Consider the following 16070-nt stretch of genomic DNA (forward strand, 5'->3'; position numbering starts at 1 on the left):
ATTTATGAAACACATATTATAAGATATATTTTAGATATCTAGTACCAATTACATTCGCATTGTAAAAATTTAGGTTACTAATATTTTTATATTTTGTTGCCAATATTTTATAATGAAAATATATTGTAATGTAAATTTATCAATTACTAATAATATTAATTATTTTAAATTATGTATTTTTACTGGCAAATTAATTTTTAAATCTATTGTCAGGACCACTAGTAATCGTTGCAACAATATTAGTTGAAAAATATTTAAAGGGTATCGTTTAACTATTTGATTTGCATTCCTTGGATCTTCTTAGAACCGAAATTATTTTTGTCAGCGTAAACAAACGATATTACGTATCCGAGTAACGCGGTGCAAATTGGCACCAAAAAGACTTTTGTATCGTAGGTTGGAGAGGTCTCCAGCGAATCACAACCATAAAATGATCATTCAACCAATTGTTGCGCTCGTATATTCGCCTTTTGCCTTTTAAGAGGGAAAATTGCTAGATGGATATATTCCAAGAGCAAATAATGCAAGGGTTAAATATTGTTTTTTTTTCTGTCGCCCGATGGCGTATTTTTTGTACAACCATAATACACAAAAGGGTATGGATTATCTGTATTTACGATGGTATTAATGCTTCGACATACGGCTTATGAGTTAGTTAGCTATGTCCAAACGATTGTTTTTTTCCTCTGGACACTACGCGAGTTTACCATGGTGGTCCGTTCAGTGCTTTGTTCAATTTATACAATTGGCAAGTTAACAAAAAAAGTATGTATTTTTTAATTTATTAAATAATTATATAATTTTAATTGTAAGTTTTTTATTTCCAAACTTTCTATTATAAAATTATAAAATTGCAAAAAACTACATAAATATTTAGTTGAAATTAAAGTAAATATAGGCTTTGCTATGTTTACAATTTATTATTATATGAGATAGAAACAGTTTCTAAAGATGAGCGATAAAAAAAGTTGTTGTTGAAATGTAGGCGATAAGTCTATTAAGTTTGAGAATCTATACCTATGATTTAAATAGACGAAAAAACTATTCTAGCTAGACAATACAATCTACCCTGCGCATATTACTATTGTTATTTTACCCTATGGTTATCGATCGCCGGAGTCTGTACCGTTTCTCTTTTAAGGCGTTAATACATTTTGCATATTTTATATGAATAGCCATTATTTTGAGCAAAGCTTAGTACATCATTTTCAGGATATTTTTATGCCTCACCACTGACATGTCAATCATCACTCTATTCCGAACCGGAGCAATGTGACTAACGATCTGAGCTTATGTGTCTATTTCGACATGTGGTATGACCCCGTATCTGACCTGTCAATAACAAAAATGTCGCTTTTGCATGAAAAAAAAAACTCCAAATACTATTCCAAAGAGCCTTGCGAGCCAAAGAATCAATCAGCAATGGCACATCCTATTCGCTCGCGAGGCACAATGACTGGTATGCTAAGAATGTCATAATCCATGTAACACATTACCGCATTCTTGGACGCGTCGATCGAATAAACTACAAACTAGCGTAATAGTATGCAAATTTGGGCCGACATTTGTCTCCAAAGCGAGTGGTATACTGTCAAGGCGGAATAAATTCAGAAAGAAACTTGCTAACGGTCAATGTTTTATGGCAAAACATTTATAAGTACGTTAACTCTTCTAGGCGTTAACTTAAAATAAAAATGTCTTTGAAAATTCATAGAGCTTTTAAATATAATATAAAAGCAACTAATTTATTATTAAACTACTTTATAGCTAACTAGTCTTTAATTCTTCGTCGATATCTAGTTTATATTATAGTTAAATTGTACGAATAAACATAATCATATACGATATTTTTTTTTTAATTATTTTCATGTGACAACTTATGTGTTTTGAATGATTCAATAGTAACTACTCAGAAAATATCATTAAAGAATCATTCATCTTTTGGAAGTTTCTTAATGGTCAGATCCAAAATATCTGCTCTTTTCATTATTCATTAGTGACATAAATATGAAGGTTCTTATATATTATGTATTATATTTTGATTATCGCATTAAAGTAACTTTTTATGTTACAATGCTATTAATTCAAATAAATAAATAAAATATATTTTGATATTAAGCGACTGTGTTTGTGGCTTATTTTCTATGAATTAAAGTCACTTTAAACTCAAAAGTTTTAGAATTAAATTATTTTTTATAATTAGTTACAATTAATAATTACAGGGTAGAGGAATATGAATACAAGCACTCTAACATATATATTTAAAGATGTTAAATAATATAATGCTTATGTAACATTTGACTATTCGGTGATCATGACTCGTTCATTACTTAAACAAGCTATTTTTACTAAGAATATGTTTAGCGTTTCACTTAGGAAAATAATGTAATTTTTTTCGTTTGGCCCACGCATAGAAAATCGCCATGACGCGACCGGAAAGTTTTCTCTTTGTCTTCGATCGTAAACATATCAATAATGGTTTTAAATTTGATGCTAATTGCCCGTGTACCAGCTAAGATGATGACTCATAGTGACACAAAGCAATTGGTCTATTTTATATCAAATCAATGTTGAAGAAAGAGAGAGTGAAATTGACACCAGAGTCTCGGTTCACAACATTGTATAATTTAACGTATATCAAACTTGTTTCATATGTCAGCTTATTATTTTAATAATGTATATTAAGAAGCTACATTGAAAGATTTCTAATACGATCATTCAAGTATTTGACCATTAGATATTTTTATCTATTTGTTTTATTAATGAAGTAAAATTGTTTGATTGGTATTTTTCTCATTGTGCAAGCGGATGTTAATGTTGAGAAACGCTGGCAAGAATCTCCAATTACATAATATTTGGATATACGATGCAAAGTTTACTCGATGATTTACACAGACACAATTAATTATTTGTTCAGAAGAAAATTACGAGCTTTGAAAATAATGATTTTTTTGAAACGATACAGATAATCTAACGTTTTCAGATATTAAGAACTAAACGTGAGTTCTTCGCCTAAGGTTTATCTTTGTAAAAGACAAAGTCATTTATTTGTTATGAATCATATTGCGACATTGTCAGCGTTGCTGCACTATAAAATCAAAATGTAATCCTTGTTTTACTTGATTTAAAGTTTGAATGAACTCTTGTGTAGTTCTGGTAAAAATTCATGTTGGAAGAAACATCAATTGAAATGTAGCTTCAAACGCTGTGTATTCGTTTTTATAAACTCGGTCTGCCTGAGGGAGGCTTAGTGCTCGCCCACTTTTATCTGCAACTGCCAATCATATATTAATAGCATTGGACTGGCGGAAAAATAACCGTTGAGTGGCCACGATACAACCGTATTTTTTGTAGTACGCCTAAATGAAGAACGTACGATGCTCATGATTAATAATTACGGACAATGTGAATTATCTCTACATAAGACTGTTAGTTAATAATATAAAAATATTACATTTTAAATAATAACAGTGTTGTAGAATGGGCATGCACTTTAAACTCTATCCCATATATTACAACACTTCGTACTTTAAAAGAACACTTGTCGATGATCCCTGACCCTAGCCAAGATTGATCGAGAACGGTTTCTTTTGCTGCCATCTGTAATGACAGACGATTTGTTTGCGTTCTTCTTGCGCACGGTTGCGTCACACCTTCTTTCACGAAGGAAGGTCACGAAAATGCGAGGACCGCCGTAGACCTTCCCGGTCATGGTGATTGACTATGAAAATTCGACACCGACACGTTGACACGCGTTTGACAATCGTGATTATTCGGATCTTGTTTTTTCTCATCGGCGGCGTGACTCGTAATTGATGTTCTTTTGGAAGAACAAATTATTGAGTCATCGTTCACAATTCAATGGTACAAGGATGTCCTTCGTTCCGTCTTTCCCTTCCTGCGTTTGTGCGAAGCGGATGCGCACTATAGCTGACACCGCCATGCGTAATAAATAAATAAATAAATAAATCAATATTTAGAAAAGGTAAATTTATTGAACTGTTTAAAATTCGTTATATTTGATAGATTTATTATTCTGAGAATGCAAGTAATTGCATCTATTGAAATCGCATTTATTTTTCTTTCTATTTATAAAATTTAAAAAGTCATGATTTTTCTAATTTTTGAATAGTCATTTAAAAAAATAATGGATAAGGTTGCCTAACAAAATTATTTTTATTTTAAATATCGTGTTTTCAATATTTGTATAAACCCTACATTGATGTCAAAAAATGTGAATAATATATTATATTTTAATTTTTATTTTCCGGTATAAAATGTTTTTGGCTTTTTTAGTTTTTTTTATTGTATTGAATAACCATTTTTTTGAAACAGTCAAATTAATCGGGCTATCGAACTTAGCTGAGTTATTTACAAAATTAATTTGTAAAATAAATTTAATTGTAATTATCGTGTCCTTATAAAAACATAAAACGTAAACAAAATTTTTTTTTTATTTTAATGTTATTTAAATTTCTATTTTAAAGCGATTTTGTTGTTGCGAGTTTTTTCAAATTTAATGAATAGTCTATTTTTTAAATAGTATGGTTTACGAAGCTACCCTAATTAAAAATCAAAATCTTAATACATTATTCACAAAAGTTTACAGAAAAAAATAAAAAGGTAAAAAACTTTTAAAATTTTTTTTTACATTTTTTGTCTTTTCTGTAGGATATGACGAAATTTAAGGAACATAGTTATAATCATATCAACATGAAACTTTAATCAAAAATATTTTTTTTTTCAAATATCTATACAAAAATTAAATAACTGATTAAAAAATCCTAAAAAAAATATTTTTTATCGGATAATAATATAATGATAAAATAAAATAAAACCTTTTTTACAATCAAAAATATTAGAAAAAACTATAAATACGTTTAAAAATTAAAATTAAATTTTGAAAAAATGTAAATAAAAATATAATTAAAAATAAAGAGTGCAAAAATTTAACATTACATATATTAACATAAGAAAATATTTTTTTTTAGAAACACAAAAAATTTTTACATTTAGAAATTTACCTAACTCTTGCGGCCTTTGCCAGAAGGAACCTTATGAATTTGGAATAGAATCAATGAGTCATAAGGGCGACCCGGGTAGAACCGAAACTGGGTGTACCCGGTTACCGGCGCATTTTAAAAAAACGAGTATCTTGTAATTTTAATTTCAATATAAGACTTGATTTCTCTATATAAAATTTGTATCTCACACAATTTTGCAGATGCAAAATTCTCCGGCTATTTTTCTATTTTGCAACACCCATTTAGAGATTAAGTGGGTGGTGAGAGCGGTGTATCGAAAAGGGACAGAAAATTCCTATTTAACAATACGATAGTATCGTTTCACAATGTAAGTTTTATGACACATTTCGTTTCGGCATCCTCAAACATTTGCCGTTTAACATAAAAACTAAAATGCGAGAATTTGCAAAAAAATACACACGGCATAAACGGAGGACGGTTGTACACAAAAAACTTAATTTAAGTTTATTGTTATTATTCACCCATCAGTGATTTACGATCGCTTGCTGGTTAGCACCGCTAGTACGAGATGTGAACTTTTGCAATTTTTATACCAATTACAAGTACGTACATAATATAAATTATATCCCTGTGTCAGTATATAATAATGGGGAAAAATTATGCAGAACCGAACCGGTAATATCGGTACCCTCGAAAAAATATCCTAAAACCGGGTCATGAACTTGGCTAGGATGCACTATATAGCGGTATTGAAATGGCCTTAAAATCCTCATAAGGTATTGAAATGGTCTTAAAGGACTCATAAGGTGATTTAAATACATATTATTATTTAAATAGAAAACATAATTAAAAATGTTTATTTGACAAGAAAAGAAATATTTTTTTAAGCTAATTGTTATATATTAAAAATAAGGTGCTAAATGAGATCAAGTGGTTTATATACTTGTGTAATATGTTACATTTGTACCTAATATATCTGAAACATAATTCAAATGCAATTTTATCTAAATAACGCGATGATATTATCAGCAATATACAGATAAATATAAATATATTTATCTGTAGGTCTATTGCTGATAATATCATCAGATAAATAAGTTTTCAAAAATATCATCTACGTGATCACACAATATCGATAGATTAAACTCTACACGTTTTAGTATTTTTATTGCCTATTTTAAAAATATATATTTGCCAAAAAAACATAATAATATGTTTAATCAATGTCTTATCCTAAATATTTTATTTCTTTCAACCAATAAGACAATTTATCTAAATCAATATTGATAAACAAAATGTGAGTGATCATAAAAAAGTATCAAGTCAGCCGCGCTTACAGGAAATTTTACATTAATTTAATTCATAAAAATATATTGCTTGGCAAAGATTTCAATTTTAATAAATATCTATAATTAATCACATATATTTTTAATAAGATTGTATAGCGCAATGCAAAATATACGATCGTTTCTAGAGATAAGATTGGTTTTGAGATCAAAAGACCATTTTCTAGGTAATCTATGAATGTAATCAATAGAGAACTTAAATAACACAATAGATACAATGTAAAATTAAACAGTTTAAACCTATTTTAGCTTAACAAATCATATACATGATCTCAATTAAAAGTTAAAGAATTAACATTGTACATAAAGTATTTTTAGAGAGGTTGTATTTGCAATCCTCAGCTGTGCTATCTTCGTTGATAAATGAGTGCAACCTTGCACCAACCTGCACTCTTTGGCCCTGTCTATGAAAAACAAGGCTCTTCTCGAATAAATTGTGTAACACAATCGAAGAACTCAGATATAAATACTGACAACCTCGTAAATAACAAACATTTCTGACGTTACTTATCTTTATATCTGGCAAAACATATATAAACGCGCTAAATGGATTACTAATCGTTATGAATCATCTGCTAATATAATTTGATCACTAGGTTTACATATGACAATCTACAATATATTTTTTTTAACATTTATAACAAAGTGACTTGATATAATGGAATAAAAAATATATAAAAGTATATAACTTGACCTCATTCATAAACGTTTATAAATTCAATTCTTATAAAAACAAGTTAACTTTTTGTGGATATGTCGTGCGAAAATCGCCTTAAAACCAAATTTCTCGTTTTACGTTCGCCCTTGACTTTTGAATTCAATTTTGTGACCTTAAAATTAAATGGCATTAATTTATACGACTCTTATTGTTATAATAAGACGTAAATTGTGTTTTTTTTTTTTATTTCAATTTTGTCAATTATGTTCGACTTTTTCTAGATTTCCATACAAATATATTGTAAAATATTTTTTATGGAGCTTGTGATATTTGATTATATGAATTGAATTATAGAAAATATTTCAATCAATGTTTATTATATATTTGTAGCAAAAAACATTTATGGTGAGATACAAATAATTCTGTTTATTTTTTTTTTGTGACAGTTGCTTCCATTATTAAAAATATTGGTTTAGATACCGAAATATTGGTCTATAAAAATCTTTGAACCCTATATATTTGAACTTAATATATTTACAAGGTTCATTTTTAGAAATCTGATTTAGTCTACAGCAGTTATTTTAAATCAGCTTAGACTAAAATTAACATTGACTAAGAATCAAACAACATCACTTATACGTGAGGTTGAATTTTAATTAGGATAAAATAGAGCTATCCTCAGATCATATGAATTGAAACTAACGTTAGATTATACTTTTAAAGTATGTTAAATTTAAATCCACATAAGTTTTAACTGTGTGTTTTAAAATATTAAACCATAACCGTTTGATTCAAAATCATATTTTAATCAATTTTTTCTCTGATTTCTGTCAGGGTTTTCTATCGACGTTTCGCCAAAAATATTATTCAGCATATTTAAGAGAATAACGTGGGTGCACCTTTTTATAATACTGAATTTATTCTTATGAAAATACTAAAAGATATTTTCGGTGAAATGTCGAGAGAAATACCCCAACTGAACGCAATGAAAAAAATCATATAAATAAGCATATGCATAACATATATATTTTTATGCTGTACATGAAAATTAATAATATATAATAAAAAAAATGTTTTACATTTTGATATTGTGAATTCTTGTACAGAATATTTTTTTCTAAAAAAATTGTTTTTGGTATTAGTTAATGGTTACCATTTTTAAACAGGTGGATAGTCTGGCTAACAAATTAAGTAAAGATATTTATGAAGGTAATTTGAAATAAAAATAGGGGCATTTGATTATCATGGCCACAAAAACCGTTATTTCTCAAAAAAAACTGCCAACTGGATACAAAATTAACTGAATTTGCCATAGTTTTTTTCTAGCGTTTTACAAAAATAATCAGATTATTAATTACGTATCTTCTATTATTTATAATCATATTTTTAATAATATATTAAATTATCTTAAGTCTGAATCAATATAATATGTATTATCAATAATTTATTTCAAAAGCTAAATTAACCAAGAATTTTATTTAAAATAAATTAGTTTAACGTGAACTGAAACTCACTTTAACACTAGAAATTTTACAATTTTCTACCCCCAAAACATTATTTTAAACTAACAATTACATAGAAATTAATCAATAAAAATTATGATTTGATTAAAACTGTATATTTGACACTAGATTAGATTTTAACTTTAAAAAATATTTCTAAAACATACGAATCATTTTATTGTCGTTATTTGACCAAAACTACAAATATTTTTTTATGTGTTTCAAATACAAAAATAGCAGTGTATATAGTAATCAAAATTAGAAGCACCGCGAAATGTCACAGAATATTTAATACACCTATTTCTAAATGAAAACTTGATCGTCAATCAAATGTTGTTTTAGTCACGCATAAAATAGTATTATTTATGCTAATATAAACATATGATCGAATCGATAAAGACATTCCATTCATTAGAAGCAGTTGATTAATCAACTTTAAATTAATTAATTACCTAACAGGCAAATAGCGATACTATCGCACCGTTACCAAGAAAACGAAAGTGAATTGAAATTTTAGCGCCGCTTGTTGTTTTTCTTCAAATCTGTAGGTATATTTATCGCATGTGTCGCCTCTGAGGTCGGACCTTGACAGATTTCAATACGACTCAATTACACGGATGCGAGACCTCAAAGGAAACGTTTAACGACTTTAAATTTTCACGGACATGCCACATTTGATCGATTGGCGAGATTCAATTAAAATTCGCTACACAAAATACACGCAAATCATAGATAACGTTTATACATATATAAGTCAAATTTTATTATAATAATAGAAAATTTGATATTAATATGAAGTGGTGTTGGCTTTTAAAAGCAACGTTGATTTTTTTACGTTATCTTGTATGTATGATATATACATAGCAACATAATAACATAACGTAATTCAAAACTATATACAATAATGTTGTAGATTAATTAAACAACTTTCATAAAGGTAATGAACAATGAAAATATTTCTACGCTTCATTTCAAAATTAAAATCAAGGTTGTTTCTTGCAATTTAATTTAAAAAATCAGAGAAAAATTATCGTGTGCCTATTTTTTTACGATTATTAGTATAACGATATATTATTATTCAATAAAGTGACAGTTATATTAATTTGATCTGATTTTTCTTTAATTTAAAACATCTACATATTACGGCATACTATATATAGTTTATTTTTAAGTTGCAGATAAACCATTTAGTATTTGCTTTAATTCTTAAAATATTTCATAAACATTTGGAAAGTAAGTTTTTTTTACAACAAATATTTTTCATAGTTTTAAATAATTACAAATAAAGCTTAGAATCTGAATTGAGATTTTGATATTTTGCAATTCTAAATTTTAATTAGAGCTTTTACTGGGATTTAAAATGACTAGACATTTTTAATAGTTGAAAATAGTATAGGAGCATAAAATGTTACACTGAAAGTCAGTGAATAGAACTATTATTAATATTAAAATTTTATCTAAGAAAACTAATATGGAAGAGTCTGAGATTTGATAAACACTATTCCATTAGAAATTATAATTTTAAAACAAAAATATTTCAGCAAGTTTTTGTCTGAACAATGATTTAGTTTCGGTTAAACGATATCATACAGAAGCGCTCCGCATAACGAATCTGAGCATCTTCAACGCTTTTTCGAAAATTTTAGGCATTTCATAACAAACATTTATCCCTATTGAAACTCATTTCTAGTTTAAACACTTTCTGCCTTAACTGTAAAAGTAAAGAGAATGTGACACATTTCTACAAGGTAGCCTGATCGACTCCAGATCTTTTTGTAAAGATAGCGAATCCGCGTTTGTGAAAATATATTTTCATATCACCAAAAAATAATAACTATTCTTAATTCTAAATTACCGCATGCATGTAATTTACAAATAAAAGAAACAATAGAGGAACTAAGTTTCATCCCTACGGTACTCCAGAAAAAACAAAATACTCGTAATACTTACGGCGACTACTTACGTAATTTAGAGAAATAAATAAACTAAAAATGCTTGAGAATAGTTATGTTTAATGCTTTTTGGAAATCAAAATTGGATTTTGAAAATATATATGGCATTTATGTACATATAGAAAGTGGAGGGTCTGTATCCGGTGTACGGAGAACTTTTATGTCCGTTCGAGAAAGCTTTACACTAGACATTACAACTCTTTGCGAGTAAATAAACATGTACTTATCGAGTAAGTCACAAACCAGATTGAAATCAAATATAGCGTGGGTTAAGAGCGCCGTCTCGGCTAATCTGTCATCACAGTGTTTGAGGAGAAAGGCTCTCTGGGATGATGTTTGTTCTGCAATTTGTTTGCATTCTACCCGCGACGCAAAAAAGTCACGTTCATCTGATATTTGACACGAGGGTCACCTTATAAGGAGCACGTGGGCGACGAACTTTAATATGTGCCGAAGGATTTTCACCGAACGTGAAATATTTCCATATCGGAGATAAAAATCGAGACGAATGACCGCCAAGTTGAAGAATATTGTTGTCAAATCCTTTCTCTAGTTGAATAACAGAGAAATTTTTATATCGTATTGCATTTTTCTCTATATTTTATCACGGCAAATCTGTATTCTGAGTAATTTATAAACTACCCGTTAGAGCTTATTTTATGTTAGGAAATTTATAAATGCTCAAATATTGCATCAATGGGTCCATTTATACATTGTTTTTAAAAACTTTCAGAGTATAAATGAGTCTTATATCTATGCAATACTAACAGCGAAAATTTCTCTCTAAATTATTATTTAGAACTGACATTAAATTTAATATATACTACACATAATATCATATTTTAATTGTACATAAATGTGTAGTCAATATTTTTTTATATTTTATCAAAGTTTATGTATTTTTTTAAATATAATCGACATACAAAACTAGATATATAATCTTTGTGACAAAAAGATTATACATATTCTACAACGAAAATCTAGTAAGTCTTAAACTTTTTCATTTAAGATTAATGCATATAACTAAGCTAACGTTTAATTTTTGAAATGATACAGTATTTCTTATGAAAAAAGTCTCAAAAAATTAACAAATCGAAAATATACATTTCTCGAGAAATTTCCTGATTCTTATATATATTTTATGGTCTTTTTTTATTAAAATTAAAATTTGTACGAATATTTTTTTTATTAAAATTAAAATTTGCCAGATGTTTTCTTGAAAGCTTTTAATAGAAGTTGAAAATATTTGAAAAGCAAAATTTATTTACGATTTTCTCAATTACTCTAATCGGCCTTTGCTTTTTAAGAACTATAATAATAATTAGATAAGTAGTAACCGTTTCGCAAGGGAATAAGCAGATTGCAAAAATATATGGGAGCTTTCCACAGATTTTTTGTTTCCACTGAAAATTACACGATTCCACTCTAGTTGGTACGTAATTGAAATTAATATTTTAACCCTTTGAGCAGTATCGCCGTACATGTACGGTGGTCGATCTTTCACTGTTTTGCGGTACTCTAGATAGTTATATATTTACATATATAACTGTGTAAATTATATATAAAAAACATCATATTTATATTATATTTTTTACGAAATAAATTAATATAACAAAAAATATGTAATAATAATTTTAAAAAATATATATATTGAGAGCCTACGAATATATACAAAAAAATATGTAAAATAAATCATCGAAATTATATAATAAAAGAGTTAAAGAAAATTATTAAAAAACTCTATTACAAAAAAGTAGTTAAATAAATCAAAGCAATAAAATGTCAGGAATCACTGATTTTTTTATATTTTACTATAAATGCAATATAAAATTAAAAAAATAAAAAACAACAGAAATAATTATGGAAAAATACGTTAAAAAAATGTATACTAACAAATTAATAAATGTGTTAATGTATTAACTCACTACTCAAAAGGTTAAGAATTAGGTGTGATAATGTACCTACTAAAATATTAAATGTTTTATTATTTTTTATGTTTTTTATATTTTAAATACTATGAATATTATATATTACATGTTATTGCAAAAATTAAAACAGTAAAAATGTTTTATATATATATATATATATATATATATATATATATATATATATATATATATATATATATATATATATATATATATATATATATATATATATATATAATAATATATATATAATATATATATATATATATATTATATATATATATATATATATATATATATATATATGTAATATAATATTATATATATATATATATATATATATATATATATATATATATATATATATATATATATATATATATAATATTATATTACATATATTTTATTTTTATTTTTTATGATCATACATACACGAGAGGAAATGCGAGAGGAACTAAATAAAGGTATAATTTAACAAGCATAAATAGAAATACTAACATTTGACGCATTACTTATTAATTAATAATGTAAGCTTTGATATATCTAATTTTAAAAATCACCTGAGAAAAATATTAGTATGTGAAGTAAAAATTATACACTTTAACTAAAATGTTTCACTTTAACAATATTTATTTAAAAAAATGATATGAATCAATTTTTAGATGTATACTAAAGCTTTTCGGTTATAAAGTTTTATTGCTGCAATATTTCTATGAAATAAATTAATTTTATAGTTTTTGCGCAATTTCAGATATATTTTTTTAAACAATACATAAACAAAGTTTCAACGAATGCAGAACTACAATAAAATACAAATTTACTCAAATATATACGAGTGATATGAGTCACTGACTATTGACCTGAAAGACTTGGGTGCGAATTCCATGTTTTTATCGTGTCTAGGAGATCAAAATTAGTAATTATTTTATAATTATAATTCCAATCGATTATCACAAATAAGGTTTAACTATATTTGTACAATCTTGAGTATGAATATCGGGATGATTAATCAAAATCGAGCTAGGTCGTATATATGAGGTACTGAAAATTCTGTAATAATAAGCTATTTTAGCAAATAAAAAACATATTTTATGCAATAAAAAAATATATTTGATACTCCAATATATTAATATGAAACGTAATTATTTTGGTAAAAAATCTTAATTTATTTATAATTATATTGTGGGTTTTTATATGGTCCATATTTTAATTGAACGACAAATTTATTTATTAAATTATAAGTTGCTACTAATAAGAAAAAGTGATACAAAATACTAACTAGATGAAGGGTGTTGTAATTGTATCTGTAAGGATAAAATAAAAAAAGCATAACTGTTTGCAAATACAATTAGTCTTAATATTTTTTAACGATAAGCTAAGCTAAAAAAAGTTAATCGAATCAATATATATTTATTAGTTAGTTACTGTCAATCTATTTTAAGAAATGTTTAATTAGATTCTGTAAAGATTTATAACCTATCTGATAATTTTATTTGCAATGTTACAATCAAAAATATTATTTCTTGTAGTAATTAAGCGATCTAGCTACTGAAATATTAATAAAAATAAGTATAAATGAAGCAAACATATTTTTTACACGACTTATCGTCAAAGTAGATAGTAGGTATTACATAAAAATACCTATTCAAAAATTCAACGACACAATTAGCGTCCGAATACGAAAACGAAAGGTAAAAACTAAAAATATTCACACGCAACACATGACATATTATGACAAGTTGTAAAATAAACCTTGCGCCGACTTACCGCCTCGTGGAAAAAGTCACCCGTCCAGCGTTACATAACTGAACTGGTCCGTCACTGAGTCACTGGGTCTGATGCTGCGAAGGGCTAGGACACGGCCTGACTCCTATCTTTAATATTTCTTCGGGGCGTTAGATAAGAGTCGAACTGTGTAGCACAGAGATGACGAAGGAGTAGCACGCGCGCAGAAAGGACCACTCGCGACCGACGACTGAGGCAAAAGTAGCACCAGCCACCGCGGAAACCAGCCAGATGGAAGGAGTGGAGTAGCTCTCCTACTACTTACTACGACACTGACTTGTCTTCGACAAACGGATCTGGCGGCTGGGCAGCTTCCGCGAGTGAAGCGGACGTCGGATTTTCTTCATCTGGTTATCACACCGGTGACGCACGCTGACTTCGTTCGTATCCTCCGATGCCATCTAAAGAACAGAGGAATGACAAAGTAATTTCTAAGCAATATCTTTAACTTGCTCTTCTTAAAGTAAATACATCAGTATTTTTTTACAATGTAAATATATTTTATCAAAATCAAAGCTTTCTAAGTATATTTTAAAAGTATTAAAAGTACAAATTTATATGTTTTAGCAATACTAATTATTTTAGGTCTTACTTAAAGCACTTTATATGAATTAATTAATTGACATTCAGATAAATTAAATACACTAGATATTTGCTTAATAAATTTATGATATACGGATAAATTCGTTTAAGTAAAGCTTCCTTTAAAAACTCCATGTTGAATTGCTACAATTATGTCTAAAACTAGAACTCCAAAAGTTTAAAACTATAGTGATTTAAATTGTTATAAAACTTCGAACGTTTAAGGTATGCTTAAAAGTAACAAAGATTAATCGTTTGATGAAACTTTAAAACATAAATAGTATAAAACGTATCAAGCTTTATCTACTATTTTTAAAGTAAACCAGTAAAAGCATGTTCAAATATTAGGAATCCAGAGTTTTTTATATAAATACAAAATTTAAAAAATCTTCTAAAATATATTAACATAGCTTTGAATTTTAATTTTATTTATTGTATCGAAAGTTTTATTTGCTTTAATTATGATTCTTTTTCAGGAAAAGAAGAGCTTTTGTTATATTGCTTAAGCCAAAAAATAACACTAAAACAACGTAGCTCATGATTTTCCAGTTTATTTTCAAAATCTGGAAAAAAGTTGGCGAACTACTGATTTTTGAGAATTTATGTATATTTATAGGTTTGATTGTATGTAGTTAGCCCTTTGAACGCGTTATCAAAAATATTATTTTATTGTTTTTTTTTTTTTTTTTTTTTTTGAAAAATGCAAATTTTACCTTAATACTGTGTTTAAATGTTCTGATTTTTTAATTTTTATTCATTTAAAATGATATTTTATGTTTATTAACAAAAAAAAGTTTTTTCTTGAAAAGCATTTTTTTTATTGATTTTTGCGTAAAGAGATAAAAAAATCAATTGGGCGACTTTAGTCGCTTTCCGCGTTCAAAGGGTTAATGTATTATTGCCATAAATAGTTTCACTTCAGGCTCTGATACAATTTTACTTTCTACTGGGAAATGAATATTTATTATATGTCATCTATTTCCAAATTTACTCACTTTTATTTTAGAACCCTAAAAAATTTAATTACCCCCCCCCCTCCTCCTCCTCCCAAATTTACTACGCATTCTCTTACTACATAAGACAAAAAATTTATACATTAAACAGACAAAGGTTCCTACCTTAAATTTATATTTAAGGTAGGAACTTGTAGTTAATTTATATATAAAAATGTATTACTCTTTCCGAAAAAACAGATTTTGTTCTTTGCTTATATGGAAATTTAAAAAATCTTACTTTATTTTATATCACCATATCGAGACAACGTTAACGTGAAAAAAGCAGATTCTTGTTAAAAGCGTTTTGATATTTACGAAGCCGGACAAGTATACTGAC

At 27.1% G+C, this 16070-nt stretch overlaps 1 protein-coding gene across 1 annotated transcript in view; it reads right to left on the reverse strand.

Moving 5' to 3' along the window:
• The window catches only part of spz3 (Spaetzle domain-containing protein 3), a 53841-nt gene extending 39476 nt beyond the window's left edge, over positions 1-14365 (reverse strand). The window contains exon 1 of the mRNA XM_088192882.1: positions 14139-14365. The gene's annotated coding sequence lies outside the window, so the exon portion shown is untranslated. The remainder of the gene's footprint in view (positions 1-14138) is intronic.
• Positions 14366-16070: the final 1705 nt, after the last annotated feature.

This window comes from Plectrocnemia conspersa, unplaced genomic scaffold (assembly GCF_051122295.1).
Source record: "Plectrocnemia conspersa isolate PC_06_02 unplaced genomic scaffold, ASM5112229v1 ptg000001l, whole genome shotgun sequence".
Lineage (NCBI taxonomy): Eukaryota > Metazoa > Arthropoda > Insecta > Trichoptera > Polycentropodidae > Plectrocnemia > Plectrocnemia conspersa.